The sequence below is a fragment of the Hibiscus syriacus genome, unplaced genomic scaffold (assembly GCF_006381635.1).
Source record: "Hibiscus syriacus cultivar Baekdansim isolate YM2019G1 unplaced genomic scaffold, ASM638163v2 tig00000764_pilon, whole genome shotgun sequence".
Taxonomy (NCBI): domain Eukaryota; kingdom Viridiplantae; phylum Streptophyta; class Magnoliopsida; order Malvales; family Malvaceae; genus Hibiscus; species Hibiscus syriacus.
The window spans coordinates 1,407,902-1,424,595 of NW_024061820.1; the positions used below are offsets into that span (position 1 = coordinate 1,407,902).

The 16,694-nt window shown below is 32.7% G+C and overlaps 2 pseudogenes; both read left to right on the plus strand.

Annotated features, from left to right (window-relative positions):
• Positions 1–3,587: 3,587 nt before the first annotated feature.
• Positions 3,588–7,347, plus strand: LOC120216085 (annotated as a pseudogene).
• Positions 7,348–8,315: 968 nt separating this feature from the next.
• LOC120214958 lies at positions 8,316–10,073 on the plus strand (annotated as a pseudogene).
• The last annotated feature ends 6,621 nt before the right edge of the window (positions 10,074–16,694 follow it).

Here is a 16,694-nt window from a genome sequence, read left to right on the forward strand (position 1 = left end):
TACTCCAATAAAATTATCTCAAAGTTTCCACTACATATATAAAGATTTCACGATACTCCTAATATCTTATGATTTATATAAAATAACTGATAACTTAATTTTATGTCATATTTTATGATAACGATAAGATTAAAATATATGCTTATAATTATAGATTTTAATCCAATATATATCATCGTCCGAAACAAAAGGGGGTCAATACTGGTAATAAACAATTTGTCTCTCTCTAACTTTGATTGATGTATTTATAATAATTTTTATTGCGTCTCATTATTATAAATTCAATTTTTAATGTATTTTTATTGCGTGTCATTATTATAAATCTGTTTTAATGTATTATTTTTGAACCGACTGAATTGAACATGCTGAATGACACACCAACTTCATAACTGTGTACGTAAATTATTTTTTTTTTAAATTCAATAATAATTCAGAAATATTAAATTGAAAAAGAAAAAAAAAAAAATCAGTTCAACGCCACCCCATCTAACGACACCTTCAATCATTCAGGCAGATGTAGTGCGAGCAGAATCCCAACTCATCTTCCATTCCATGTGAGATTTTATAATAAATAAACCGAACAAAAAGAAATATAGCTTCGCTGTTCATGTAGCTGCGTCGTTTCATCTGCTGTTGTAAGCTCATATATATATATATATATATATATATATAAAATATTTATTATTGTTTAAGGTTTTAAGTTAAAGTTTACGATATAAAAAATACAATTAAATGATTTTGAAAATCAAATTGATGTGAAAATATTATAGAGACGACAATGATAAATTGAATATACTACAATGACAAAAAATGATCATTAAACCTATGTATAATGACAATAAAATTGAATCATAAGTAGTCGGACTTTTACGACAACTGCATTTTGATCACCGAATTTTTAAAATTTATAACATAATTATCAGATTTATTTATTTATTTTTAGTTTGATTATTGATAATAATTTTTAACTCGCCTTTAGTACGATCATAAAACCTAGATTCCAACTTAACCTAAATCAAATATCTTAAACTTTAAATCTCAATTACAACTAACATAAACAAACAAATCCACATACAGTAAAACCACCAAACAAAATACTCAAATGATTCACTGGAACTATCTTTTCTTCACTATGGCTCTCATTTCCTTTATAAACCAACGACAACGTCTATTGAGTGACTTCTATGGTTAAAAGAAGTGTTATTTTTTATTAGGGATGGTAATGGGTCGGATTCGGGTCGGGTATTGATTCTCCGTCTCCGTTCCCACTTAAAAAACCGCGGGGATTTAAACGGGGATCCCCATCGGGTAATCGAGAAAAATCGCGGGGAAACGAGTATCCCCGTTTAGCATAAACGATTATTTAAACAGGTATCGGGTCGGGTATATATATTTAAATTAAATATATAAATATTATATATATATTTTAAATTTAATTTAAATTTATTAATATTATATATATATATATATAAAATAATTATTTTTAATATTTATCGGGACATGTATCGATAGGGGTGTAAACGAGCCGAGTCGAGCTCAAGTATTGCTGAGCTCGACTCGACTCGAAAACTTTGAAATGAAGCTTGACTAGACTCAAAAACTCGCGAGCTTAAAATTTTCAAGCTCGAATCGAACTCGAAATCCTAAACTGAAGTTCGTTAGCAGCTCGAAAAGGCTCGAAATGAATTTTTTTTATTAAACTTAACTCGATTGAAGCCTCAAACTCGAACTCGAACATGAACCTTAAATACAAGAAATCTTACTGTATTTTTTATAAAAAAAATCAATACATAAATATTAATATTATTAATAATTTATTTCTAAAAAATAAAATCTTAATATATTATATTTTCGAGCTGCTCACGAGCTTTTCGAGTCGAATAACGAGTAGCTCGTTTCGGCTTGTTAAGAACTCGAGTCGAATCCGTTCGATCCGAGTATTTATCGAGCCTTGATCGAATCAATCTCGAGTAGCTTGCAATATGTCTCGTCTCATTTACAGCCCTACGTATCAGGGCGGGGATTACCAAACCCGTTACCGTCCCCATTTAGCATAAACGATTTTTCTCCATCCCCGTTTAATTCGGTTTTCGATTTTCCCCGTCGAGTTCGGTTTTTTTTACCATCCCTATTTTCTATTGAAATTTAAAATTCGGGTAATTATATTTATAAGACGTATATATATTATCAATGATTAAAAAAGAAATATTAACAACATATAATACCTCTTTTAATAAAATCAAACTATTAAAAGAATATAACTAGATTTGACCTTTATATTTGGAATTATTTTAACTTTAAATAATGTGAGAATTGGTTAAAAAGATAATATATTATTTATTAAGAAAAAAAAGGAAGTTAATGTGCCATTTCAGCTTCTTCTAACGACAAGTGACTATAATAATCGTAATGAAAAGGAATTAAAGGTTGAATGATTGTATCGTAAGTTTAAAAAAATTGATAAGTAGAAGGCGAAAACTTCAAAAGTCTGGCCTCTCGAATATTCATTCGTAAATAAAATAACATGCAAAACAACACTATACATATAATACCAACTTAAATATAAAAAATTGATGTTTTTGAACTAGTGATTTTAATATGAGTTTTATGGATAAAAAATTATGTAAAATACTTTGTTTTCTTTTAAATTTGATTCGATTTATTTTTTGAAACGAAATAAATTTAAAGATGATAAAGCTTTGATTCCTTAAATTTCCATCTTATTTAAAAGGTGATAAATCTCTCAAATATAATTCGATAGTCATTTTAGTAAAATACTCAATTTTAATTACTCAATAAAAAAATTATAAATCCTAATTTTCAACATAATATACAAAAGGTTTCATATATATATATATATAAGTTAGTATCTAATTATGTGATGTAAAACTCTTTAATTTTATATAAATTTATGACCGTTTGATAGGTAAAAATAGATGATTGAGTTTAATTTCTTATTTTTTTTATAATAAATATTTTCACATTCTTACTATTAATTTTTATCTATTTTTACTCATTTAATTAATATTAAATTTATTAAGAACTAAAAGGGTATTATGTAACAAAATTCTATTATTTATATATAGATGACGACGACGAATGAGTAGAAGCAATATCAACATAGCTGGCTGGTGGGGGAACTAAACCCCACTGCTTTCTCTCTCATTTGTCCTTCCATTTTCTTTTTGTTTCATCATTATATACAAGTTAGCATCTTTTAATCTTTATACTACTTCTGTACAAATCACCAATTCGTATGCTCTTTTTTCTTGTGAAACTTTGTGTTGTTATTATTCCAGCGAAGATGCTATGTACAGTACACACCGAATAAACCCTTCCTCTCTCTCAACTTGCAGTAGCAGACAACCATTTCGTCTTGCTTTACAGCCCACAGATACAAAAACCCCAAAAAGGAAATCCACAATTTCAATTCAAAAAACCAAAATCTAAGCAAAAACAATCACTCCCAGAAGAAAAAGAACCCTTTTTTCTTTTCTTGTTTATCAATCATCTACTCTGCTTCTTCTTCTTTATCTCTCGCTTCAATCAAACCGATAAAAAGAGTTTATTTTTCTTACTTTGTTTGTTGCACATATACGTATACATATACATACGAACTTATATATTGGGAGAGAAAGTGTTGTCGGCGCAGGGTCACTTTCTGTCGGCATTGTCTGTATCCAACGATGGGTATTATTAGTTGTTCAATTTTGTTTTTTTATGTTTAATTAAGCTGAGGGAAGTTTATGGTTTTTATTTTTTCACTGGAACTTGAATCCCCAAAGCTGTTTTTGGTGGTGTTTTTTTCATTTGGTTTTGTTTTAATGATTTGGACATTCCATCTTGTTTATTAAAAAAAGGAGGAAAATTACAACTATTCCACCAACTTTCAACTATTTTGCTTCCTTGATTCCTCACCATTTTTGCCTGCTCACACCTCCCTTTTGTTTTCCTTGATTTCACCTATTCAACCTTTTATCTTTTTCTGGGAATTTCCCTTGATTTCTTCCCCCGAATCTCATACAAGTTTGTTGTTGTTCCTTTTCGATGTGGGAATGTGGGTGATTCTCTGATCCTAAAGAGATCAACTTGATTTCTCATTGCCAAATGATTGGGAATACAGGTTTGAAGTTTCACACTTTTTTTCACTTCTTTTTCCATTTTCCACCAATGTCTCATATTTTTGTCTCTGATTTGACTTAACATAGTGTTTTTTATGTCCACTTGAATTTTTCCTTTTTTCCCTTTTCCTTTTTGACTTGGATAAGGGATAATGATTTGGATGCTCAAATTAAATGTTCTTTTGATTTCTGTGATTTGCTTCATTGTTCTGTACAATGGGTACTGAGTAGTAGTAGTACCGAGTGTGAAACGTTCTGAACTGAGTTGGTTCCGAGTTTATAGCTTTTAACCTATGCATAGCATCTTTCATTTATAAGATTGCCAATTTGCTTTATCCATATAGCTAGATTCTATTTAAATGGATGGCATGCTCGCCGTTTCATTTTATGCACTTTTTTTGTTTGAATTTTGAATGCATATGTTGATTCTGGATAAAGATTTATCCTGTCGTCATATCGTCAATATTTCAGGTTCAATGTACAATAATTTCAACCATAGCTGAAGTAGTTCCAATACCAGATGTCAAGGAATCTTGCAGCAATACTAGGAGGTGCTGCAGGAGCCGTGGCATTGGTGGTGATTGTTGGCTTGCTTTTACGGTTCTGCCTATTTCACAAGCGGGGTGTTTCGAGAACATCTGAGACAGGTTCTTCGGATCCATCTGTTCAAGGTAACATTTATGTCATGCTTGTTTCTGAAGTCCATTAAAGGCCATAAGTACCGTGTAACAGATGGCTTATTCTTCTTCTTTTTTGATGACTTATTCTAGGACTAGGAAGACATATTGGGGTTCAGTTGTCACTACGGGAAGCTAGACGTTTTGAGTTGCAGGAGTTGTCTTCGGCGACCAAAAATTTTAGCGATAAAAACCTGATTGGGGAAGGAAAATTTGGTGAGGTATATAAAGGTTTGCTTCAAGATGGGGTGCTGGTTGCAATCAAAAAGCGAGCTGGAGCACCTAGTGAGGAATTTATTGACGAGGTAAAAGATACTTATCTGGCGTTTATTCCGCTGATCATGGTGATTGTGAATTGTAACTAACATGCCTGGCCTGGCCTGGCCTGCTCCTGCAATTCATTGAGTCTATTTCTTGCTTTTAGGTTGAGATTTTTCATCAGATTCCAAAAGTTCTAAAGGTTAACTTGCTAATTTGAGTCCCTACTTCACATGATATTAATTTGGGGCCTCCGGTATCTGTCAAAATATAGCAAAAAATATCATACAACCTATACTTGGGTCTCAAGCTGGCGGATTTTTGTCCCTGTAATTAGTGTTCAACATGTTAAATTCAACTTGAGGCAGGCATCTCGAGTTGTAGTCAAGCTTTCTGTGTTCTTTCTTCAGCCTTTCGAATGGTTTGTTTAAAATGTAAAATCTGTATTTGCCTCCATGCTGCTTTATAGTACAAACGCTTGCACAGTTTGTCCTTTGATCTAATGGTACTCAACTTTACTCCTAGGCCTGCTATCTTTCATCTATTCAGCATCGGAATCTTGTCACTCTCTTGGGCTACTGCCAGGAAAATAATCAACAATTTCTTGTTTATGAATATATACCCAATGGAAGCGTTTCCATTCACTTGTACGGTAACTCTCTATCCAGTCACAAAAAAATTGCATATATTTGTGTATGCCATGTTGGGAGAGATAGGTTAGGCAAATGGTCCGGGATTTAATCGAGAAAGTGAAATAGCGTTTAGTTCTTTATTGAATTTTTTTCCGGTTTGTTTCTGCAGGAGTCGGTCAAGTGTCAGCTCAGAAGATAGAATTCAAGCATAGACTTTCAATAGCTCTAGGTGCAGCTAAAGGTGATCCTCTGCAAAATCAGTGAGCATTTGTGGCTTTCCTGGTATCAGTTTTTCTTTCTTTAGATAAACTATCCAACTAGCAATAGGGGTCCCTCAAAAATCTTTTGTGAGCCTCGGTAATGCTTCGGAATTCAGAAGTTCATCTTATGTGATTGTAATTTTTGAAAATTTTCTGCCCGACTTATGTTGTCTCAACCGGTTATTTGTCCCTTCTGCAGGATTGGCACATCTCCACTCTCTAAGTCCTCGATTGGTACATAAAGATTTCAAAACAGCTAATGTTCTCGTAGTTGAGAATTTTATAGCCAAGGTTGCAGATGCTGGATTACGGAATTTTCTGGGAAGAATGGATGTTGCTGGACCTTCTTCTCAAGTGACGGCAGATGAGATATTTCTTGCTCCCGAGTACTCTTCTCTTCGCTTTTGTGACTGTTCCCGTTGTATCATTCATAAGTCTTACCTGCATGCATCGACTAATGCAGGGTAAGGGAGTTCAGACGATTTCTGAAAAAAGTGATGCATATAGTTTCGGGGTATTCCTTTTGGAGCTAGTGAGCGGACGAGAAGCATCAGAATTGCCATCTTCAAACTCCAAGGAGAACCTTGTTGAGTTGGTATGACATTGGCTCCATTTGTGCACGTTATTTATTCGTTTCCGAAATATTTGCTTCGTAGTGCATTTTTTATTAGTAAGATCGCAATTGACGAGATGACAGCAATCGTTATCTTGCTATATAAGAAAAGAAAACCCGTAAGCCTGCATTTCTTTGTGGGAGATGATTCTGCATGTGTTCCACTTCCACGGCTTCATTTGCGCCACAAACGTAACCATGCTCTCCAAATATCGCGTTTACTAACGACATGATTTAGTAGATAGATGGTTGCTATAAATAAAGATCGTGGTTATTGTAATATCGCTACTGAAAGATTCGAGTTTGCTATTTCTCCATGAGAAAGTATTCGAGCCTTCTGTTGTGGAAGTTTTTCTCTGGGAGACAAAAACCGGTTGATACATGCTTTTTTTCCCTTCTTTTCTGGTAGGTGCAAAATAGCCAGGATTACAGCAACATTTCCAGCGTCATTGATCCGAGGTTGGGGAGTCGCTTCACGGCTGAAGGTATGGAAGAATTCATAAAACTAACTGTCCGATGTTTGGAACCATCGAGCGAGAGGAGACCTGCCATGAGCCATGTTGTAACGGAGCTCGACCGGATACTCGATAAAGAGATGAGCTTGACGACTGTGATGGGGGAAGGAAGCCAGACCGTGACCCTTGGAAGCCAGCTTTTTAGAGCGACGAAATGAAAGGAAAATATGTGGTGTGTGATATTGATGAAGTACAAAATTTACTTTGAGATTCAGCTGTTTGCTAAGTGTATAAAAAACAGCTGTAATAATTATTTTTTTCTTTGTTTTCATTATTGGTAATGTTGTTAATAGCAAATTGGTTGATGTGATTTATACTTTCATCATACTATACACTATTTTGATTATTACAAATATTTTATTTCGTTTTCAAAATTATCAGATTGTAATACGTGTCATTTAATAAAGGAAATTAGCATCGATGATAGTTAGTGTACTTAAAGTTGTAACATTGTTTGTAGCATTAAACACCGGAATTATTCAAAAAAAAAATAGTTTAGGTAAAAGTTTTTGAAAATTTTTGTCTTAAATAAATTATTTTATTATAGTTTTTAGAAAGGGAATGACACGTTTGTAACTAAATTAATAGTTGAGTGATCTACTGTGTATTTTACCCTTATTTCTATTCAGGCTAAACCCACCGTCAATGTTCTGAAAGCAAAACCCTGGTGGCTTTCATCTGAAATCTAGACTAACCGGAAAGTGGAAACTGTGGCGGTTGGGCTTTGACTGATTGCATTGGGTTAACCAATTCTCAATTACTTTTAGCAAAAGAGAAGAGGAAATATGGGATTCAAGAAGCAGAAGCGTCACCGGAAAACAGTGAGATTCTTCAGCGTGTGCTTCGGGTTCAGGCGGCCATTCAAGGTTCTTTGCGATGGAACTTTCGTGCATCATCTTCTCCACACTGACTTAACACCCGCCGACAAGGCTCTCTCCAATTGTCTCTCCGCCCCAGTCTAGCTTTTCACCACCAGGTTCAACGCTCCTCCTTTTTGTTGTGTAAGTTTCTAGAAGTAAATTGATTTTGTATGAAAATCTAACCTTTTTTTTTCTTGTGGGGGTTTTCAGCTGTGTTCTGGCCGAGCTGAAAAATCTCGGTGCTGCTCAGTCTGCATCATATCAAGCAAAACTCGCAGTTGCACGGTAACCCCTTCTCGTTTGAGCAGTTTCTGTTATTTCGAAAATATTTATGTAGAGTTGATTGTATGCGAATTTTCTTAGTTTAGCCTTCTTTCCTATGGATGTAATTTGTTTGAGCTGTAATTGAAAATCATATTCAGATGTGATCATGAGAAGAAGGTCAGTGCTGATGCTTGCATTGAGGATGTCATTGGAAAAAAATAATCTTGAGCATTTTTGTGTTGCTACCCAGGATGCTGATTTTCGAAAGCAACTTCAGAAGTTAACTTTTTTTTTTTCACTTCTAAATTTTTAGTGTTACTAATTTTCTATTCTAATTCTATGTTAGTCGGACTTGGTGTGAGTGTTAGATACGAATATGATGCACTGTATGTTTAATTTTCTTAGTTTTTTACATGCATTTGAAGGGAGCTTGGGGTGTCATATCACCACATTCATATTCGGATATATGCTGGACATGATATTTCATGAAAAATAAAGAATTGGAGCAATAGTTGCTATTGCCTTTTACTTTCTTTCTTTCTTTCTTTTTTGTACAAAGTTCCTTCAAAGACATAACATTTTTTGCTTTCAACTTGAACATTTATGCTGTTATTCAATCTCCATTACGGAGTTTGTATTATAATTTTCCTATGATTATGTAATTCTCAGTTTGTGTCTCTCTCTCCCCTTAGGTGCCTAATCTTTCTTTAATATTTGGTCTATGGAATGCCCTTTTCCTTGAGCAACCATTAACGTTTCAGCGTGATTTTGTCAAATCTTCTGAAGAAAAACGCCTTCATTTGACTGGGAAGGAATTTAAGGCACTAGAGAAGAGGACTACTAGTGCTTCAGCAAATGCGGATGAAGAGGATTCTGTTGATGAAGAAGGCTTGGGTTGTCACAATCCAGGGTTGGAGCCACATAATACCAGGAATTATTCTGGAAAGGAAAGAGAAGTAAAGGATAAAGTTCGATTTAAAAGAAAGAGAGCGAAGGTACTTTCCAATATCCATCTTCCAACTTGTACCATTTTGGTCACAATTCTACTTTGCAGATCTCTAACCTAATCATTGCAGGAGATCATATGGTTTGTGCATTTTTTGGAAATTTTGCCATTGATTCATGATTATAACATGTTAGTTGGAAACATGCAAATATAAATAAACCGGCATTATGTAAAGTTGACATCTACTTCCATAACCAATGTTAACCAAGTTACATTTTCCCCTTGTTATTTCACATCCACACAAATGCCATCAGTTTGAAAAGCTAAAATCATGTGATAATTAGAATCATTCGAGGGATGTTGATTGCTTGGAGGTTGTTTTATCACATCGTGAAGCTGAATCTGAGTTCAGCCCTTCTAACTGAATTCTTGTATTTAACATTAACTGGGATATAGTCTAAGATGTATAATTGATGTGATATCATTCCCTTTTAACCGCTATAATGTGCCATCATAATGCTCATGGGATTGACATTTTTTCCTCTTGACATTAGGGCCCAAATCCTCTCAGTTAAGAAGAGAAGAAGTCGTGAAAACCCAAATCGTGCATCTGGGAAGGTATTTACTGTTTGTGCAGAGAGTATTTCCTGTTTTTCAAATGTATTTACCAAGTCTTGGGAATTAAAGGTAAATTTCATACAATATTTGATATACAAGTTCCTTTGCAGGAAGCTAAAGGTGATGATGGAAATGCTGATAACTAGAGGAAAAGGAAGAGATCGCGCAAAGGTAAAACACTTGCTGGGACAGATGGAGCAATGTAGTAAAAAAACTTGGTTGTAATTATGATGGTAACCCGACTGCAATGCAACTTATTTTATTCAATAGAATAAGTGCTCTATGGTTTTTATGATTTTTTCATTCCAGGAAGAAAATTGTTATGGTTAAGGTACGTTGGGGAGGGTTTAGACTGTTTATTTGAGGGGATCTATTCATGTGTAATGTCTTATCTTTGTTTATCTCTAATATTTTCTTACTTTTTCTACTTGGTATCGCATTGTGTTATGATTTTAGAGAGGAGTCATAAATCCGGTATCGTCTATGCATTAGAATTGGTCTTAGGGTATAAGTACTCGCATAAACTTCAACACGTAGGTGTTTTTCGTGGATAAAAACCAAAACGTTCAATGGGCTAAAACAAACCATTCCTTGTATGTTGTTATGGATTGCGGCAATGGTATTAGAATCGATTTTGGGGTACTGGCAATGTTCTAGATGACCCTTTTGGAGTGACGAGGATGTTACTCTCCTATAGAACCATGAATCCTCCCGGTACAAGTATATTCATATCATAATGCGTTTTTCTGATAAATTATGAAACCAGGTGAACCAGAATCATAAGAATCAATGGGTTTGAATCCTGACGTTTGCGAATAGAGCAAACTGGGTTAGGAATGTCACCCCTGCCTCTATAGTACCCGATCTGAATTAATCGATCAATTGATCGGAAACAAGTGATTAATTAAAAAAACAATGTTCAACCTTTTGATATTACATGTTCAAACCTCTAACATTCTAATGTTTAAACTTTGAATTTCAAGGAATAACAACAATTTCAATACTAAAGTCATTTGGTTTGTAGCTACTTATCTTTATATATAAAAATTCAACTTGAACTTAAATTCGGATATATAAATATGCTACACAAAATTTTTATTTACTAAAAAAAAATGTTACATGAAAAATACGATAATATATTAGATATACAGTAATTAAAAAAACTAAAATATTATAATATTCAACTACCTTCCTGACAGGGTAAAGTCAAGGACTGGTAAAGAAGTCCCTTCAGTTAAATGATCCAATTTCATGTTCAGTCCTCTCATAATGTTCGATAGTTCAATTTAATCCCTTTTAACTTTTTATTAAGTGAAAAAGTAGTAGTTTTAACCCCTAAAATTTAATAAATCAATTCGACAAATATTTTTCTGCGTTGGCTTTCCAGTTTTTCATTAAAAAGTTCGGTCCCAACACAAGGTTTTTGGTTCACCATTATCTCCGAATTTATATATTAATACACACGTCTATTAGTAAGTGTAACTTGTAATACGATATAGGGTTTTAAAATCCAGGGATTTCATACTTTAAAAAATCTGTTAATCTAGAAAATTTATTTTTCTTACTGTATGCACGTATAAAAAAAATCAATGAAAAAAACTTAATTGTATATGCTTGATTTTTTTTCCATAAGAAACAATCATAATATGATAAATTTTGATTTTTTTTCATTTAATCTTATTATAAAAATATTTTAAGGGTATGATTTTAAAAATAGCACAAGAACTCCACATATTTAAAAACGGGCCTGAGTATATATAATTATAATATTCATCGACCTTTATTGAATTTGATGAAAAATAATTTAATATCTTCTAAATAAGATTTTAAATTTAAATCTTATAAATAAAAAAACAAAATTAAGAGAAATTAACTTCTTAATAAAATTTGATCTAAGAATGAACGTAAGTACATTAACGGAGCCGATAATTGTTTTAAAATATTTTAAAAAAAATTATTTTCATCTTCTAAACTATTCATTCCCTTAAAATTATATAAATTTATCTCATAACCTAAAATTTTAGGTCTGTCTTTAAACTTAACTATAAATTTAGTAAAAACTTTTATTGAACACTAAAATGATATTTTGAATCACTATAAAAGAATAAATTATATTCCAAAACAAATTATTATAATATCGAAATTTGGATATTAAATAAAAATAATATATTTAAATTTATAAAAATAAATTAAATATTTATAAAACCTCTGAATCCAATTATTATATCTATAAAAATTATAAAAAAAATGACTTTAAATGATATAATAAATAAACAACTACAGTATAGAACAAAAACAAAAAAATAAAAATCAGGGAACAATAAATCCATACGCTATAAACTCATGAAGTGAGTTGTAGTGATGATGCATCTGCATGGCATATTGGCATGTGATTGAGGTGTGAGGTAACGTCACTAACAACACATTAAAAAAACATAAGATAATGTAATGTAAGAATGGCCGAAGCTCACGCCGGCTATGTTTGTCTTCTTCTTCTTCCCCCATCTTTAATCTCACCTTCCCTTTTAACCTTTTCTTCTTTATATCTTCATTGTTTTCTTAAAGTTAAACCAACAAACATACCAACAAAAAGGTAAAACAAAGAAGAAGAAAACTGGTTTTTTTTCAAAGATGAAATTTGTTCCATTTTGGCTCCTGAAGATAATATTTTTTATCCATTTTATTATTATTATTATTATTATTATTATTAGTATTATTATTATTATTAGCATTATTATTATTATTATTATTATTATTATTATTAGTATTTATTATTATTATTAATATTATATATTATTATTATTATTATTATTTAATAAATAATTACAACTGGACCGGCCCAGTTACAAATCCAACTAGAACCGGTCCAGCCAACCAGAAACCCTAAACAAAGTAAGGTTTCAGCTAGGGTTTCTAAACCCTAGCCACACGCCAGCCGCCTCTGATGCTTCCAGATCCCAGCCGCCGCCTCACTGCCAAGTGGTCCAATGGTCCACTGCCGACGCCTCCGCCGCTGCCACGTTCCGAATGAAGGCTCCAGAAGATCAACGACGGCCGTCCACGCCAAGGCTACGGGGTGAGTCACCACTGGTAGTCCGGTGACTCACCAAAGCCCTCTCTTCGGACCGGTCCGATGACCGCACCGGTGGTGGCTATAAAAGCCACCACCCACCTGCAAAACAGAGGAGGGGACAGCAAGAAGAGAAAGAAACAGAAAAAAATACAGAGAAAAAAAAATAACAACAACAACAACTACCAACGATCCCAGTCCACAGCAGCAGAGCAAAAATAGAAAGAAAAGAGAGAAGAGAAGCTTACCAAGGAAGCTTTGACCGCCACCGGAATCACTGAACATCGTCGGAAAACCAAAAATACCGAAGGTATATTTACAGATCTGCTCCGATTGGGAGCCATTTAAGGAAAAAGAACATCGGAACCGTCCTTAGGACGGTCCGATCTATCTACTAGTATAAGAATAATTTTTTCCGGCCACCGGATGCGGTGGCCGGCGGTGACATTCACGGCGGCACACGGTGGCCGACCGATGACCGGCTTCCCTCCGGTGAGGGAAGCTAGAGAGAAGGCAGAGAGTTTGAAACTCTCTCGGTTTAGAGAGAGAGAAGGAAATGAAGAATGAAATGGTTGGCCCTTCGGGCCAGCCGATATTGGACATTTATAGTCCTTCCCGAACGACGTCGTTTCGGGAAGGACTATGCGCGTAATTACAAAATAGTTAAATCCCTTCCGCAGTCCTTAGTACTTGTAAACTTTACATTTTAGTCACTAAATTGAATTTTTAATATTTTTTAGTTCAGTCTTCGAATTTTAAATTTATTCATTTTAGTCCTTTTTTATTAAAATAATATATTTAGGATAAATAACAGATTTAATCCCTTAATTTTAATAAATAAAGTTTTCATCCCTAGTTCATATTTTTAATTAATTTTATTTTAAAATTTGATTTTTAAATAAATTCATTTTAGTCACTAAGTTATTAAAATTAGAAAATAAAATATTTAATCCCTATAATTTCAATTAATTAGGAATTAGATTTAATTTTATTCATAATTTAATTATTTTATATGTTTTCATTTTATTGTTTAAAATATATTATTTTAGTGATATTTTTATTTTATTATACTGTTAAATATTTTTATATATACATATAATAAATATTTTTGATATCGAAGAAAAGGACAGTCTTAATACAACTGGATGTCCTATTCTGATATTTTATAATTAAAAATTAAATAATATTATTTAAAAACTAATATTTATCAATATCAAAGAAAAGAGCTGTCTTAAGGCACCTAGAAGTTCTTTTCTGATATTTTTAAATAAATAAATATTTTTTATATAATTTTGAAATAATAGGATCATAAATTAAATATATTTTTAAATTTTTAATACTAGAGACAATTTATAATTAAAAAGTACCAATTTTGGGCGTTGTAGGGGTGCTAATCCTTCCCTAAACGTAACCGACCATGAACCCCTTTTTATTATTAAAAAGAACAAATTTTTGGTTATAAAACGCAGATCAGTTCATCTTTTAAATATGGTTTTCTTAAAAACTATTTTTAAAAGAAAATTTTTAGGTATTCGACCTACCTGATCCAAAAGGTCGATGGCGACTCACAAATTATTTTCAAAATTATTTATTAACATTAATTTCCCCACCAAAATTTAATATTTCGTGCCCGGACGAAAACCGGTTACGACAGCTTGGCGACTCTGCTGGGGATTGGTCAAACTTTAAAACCAATTATTAATTGCCTCTATCAATTAAAAATTAAAAATTCATATATTTAATTTTTAATTCTTTCTTTTCAAAATTTTTATATATATACTTATTATTTTCATAATATTTATATGTTATTTAATGCTTTATTTTCAAATATTAAATTTTATTATTTATTTGTTAGAGGTTTGAATATTTCTCCTCACACACAACACTTGCATTGCATAACATAAAGCTCTATAATTGAGTTTGTCCCTTTTAAGTAGGAGTGAAAGCGACGTCTTCGTGAGAATTTATTCTCCGTGTCAGACCTAGCAAGTAACTTTCGGGGTTCATATGCTCTATGTCTTCGTGAGAATTTATTCTCCGTGTTAGTCATAGAGAAATGTATCCCCTCGAATTGAACTCGGTCCGTTTAAGTCTGTAATGGACTAGGATTGAGGGTTTGATAGCCCAAGGGGGCATCAACAAAGACAGTTCGAGTACCTTTACTCCTAGAACTGAAAACCTGCATATAATAAACCCTAGAAACTCTCCCGATCTGAAACCATGCCGAAATTTTGTCAATAGGTATACACAAAGGAGAAATAAGCTATAGCTTTTAATTTATTTTATTTCCTTTTCCTGAATAAATGCATGCGAACTAGAAATCGTGCGGTTAAGTTAAATTTTCCAAACAAATCATGGAACTAGAAAACATGAGGTTAAGATTTATACATTGATAAATAGATTTTTTTAGTTGGTACTAACTATTCTATTTTTTTTTCATGCATATTACATTGCTCTAATATGTTCATATTGATTTCTTTTGTTTGCATTACATGATCATGGCATAACCAAAAGGTGTTGGCTTGAAAGACTGTTCATCATATTGGAAAGAAATCGTAAATGGACAAAAAGTTTTATGATCAAACAAAATATGATACGACCAAGGAAAGACATCCTGAAGAAACTACGAGGATCGAGGGAAGTTCTGCACACAGAGAACCGGTTATATTAATACCAAAAGTAATCCATAAAGATTCTGTCAGATTGATACCAAAAGCAGTCTATGGTAAGAGTATCAGTCGGGACATTCAGAGTAGTGGAGATTTTTATGAAGCTCAAGCATGTTATTTGAAGGACTTGAACGACCAAAACAAAAAATTGAGCACAGAAATGAAAACCATGCATAAAGATTTTCAGAAGATCAGTCAAACCTTTCAAAATGCTGGCCTAGGAAGTACCCCAGAAGAATGGATAGCAGGGGTCACCAAGCTGAAAAAGAACTGCAACATATATGAAGATCTTGTTCAAGAACTTCTTGGACAGAAAAGATCTCTTACAAGGGAAAATGAGCAACTCCGAGAAGTGACACAGAAAATGAAAGAGAATGTCATGGAAGAGGTTGTAGTCCAGACAAGCAATATGTCCCTTAAGTTGATAGACTAATTTGGCTTTGGAGAAGTTAGGAATGAAATATATCCCTATATGTAAAGTTTTGTTTGATGTACCGAAACTTTTGCGTTCAATGAAATCTGTTCTAAGATGATCACTCTTGAGTAACACCTTTTCATACATGCATTTGTATTTTGCATTTGTACATTTTTACGTTTGTATTTACATTTACATTTTTAAATTTACATCATGCATTAAAACATATTTAATTAAATAATAATGTTTATTTATTTTCAATATCAAAGAAAAGGGCAGTCTTAATATAACTGGATGTCCTATTATGGTATTTTAAATAATTTACATTTACATTTTTACATTTGCATATTTACATTTGGCATCTTTGCATTTATATTGCACAATTTGTATTCTTATTATTACATTCACATATTTACATTTGCATTTGGCATCTTTGCATTTTTTATGTCATAATACATTAAAACATTCATTCATTAAAATAAGGATTTCAAACGAAGTGATCTTGGTTTTTTCCTTGAAGCAAGAACGCTCAGCACGACACAAGAAAAATGTCTAAAGAAACTGAAGATAGGCTAGCCAAATTTGAGATAAAGCAGAAAGAAATACAAGAGGAATTGAGGAGCAAGTTGGCACAAATCGAAGCTAATTCTCAGGAAATTCAATCACCGATTTACTTTGTTGTTAAGAACGCACCATATCAAGCTGGAGCATTATTCCCCACTGATTGTCCTACTACTTCTGAGTTGAAGCCTGATGAATTTTGTAATAAGGTCCTT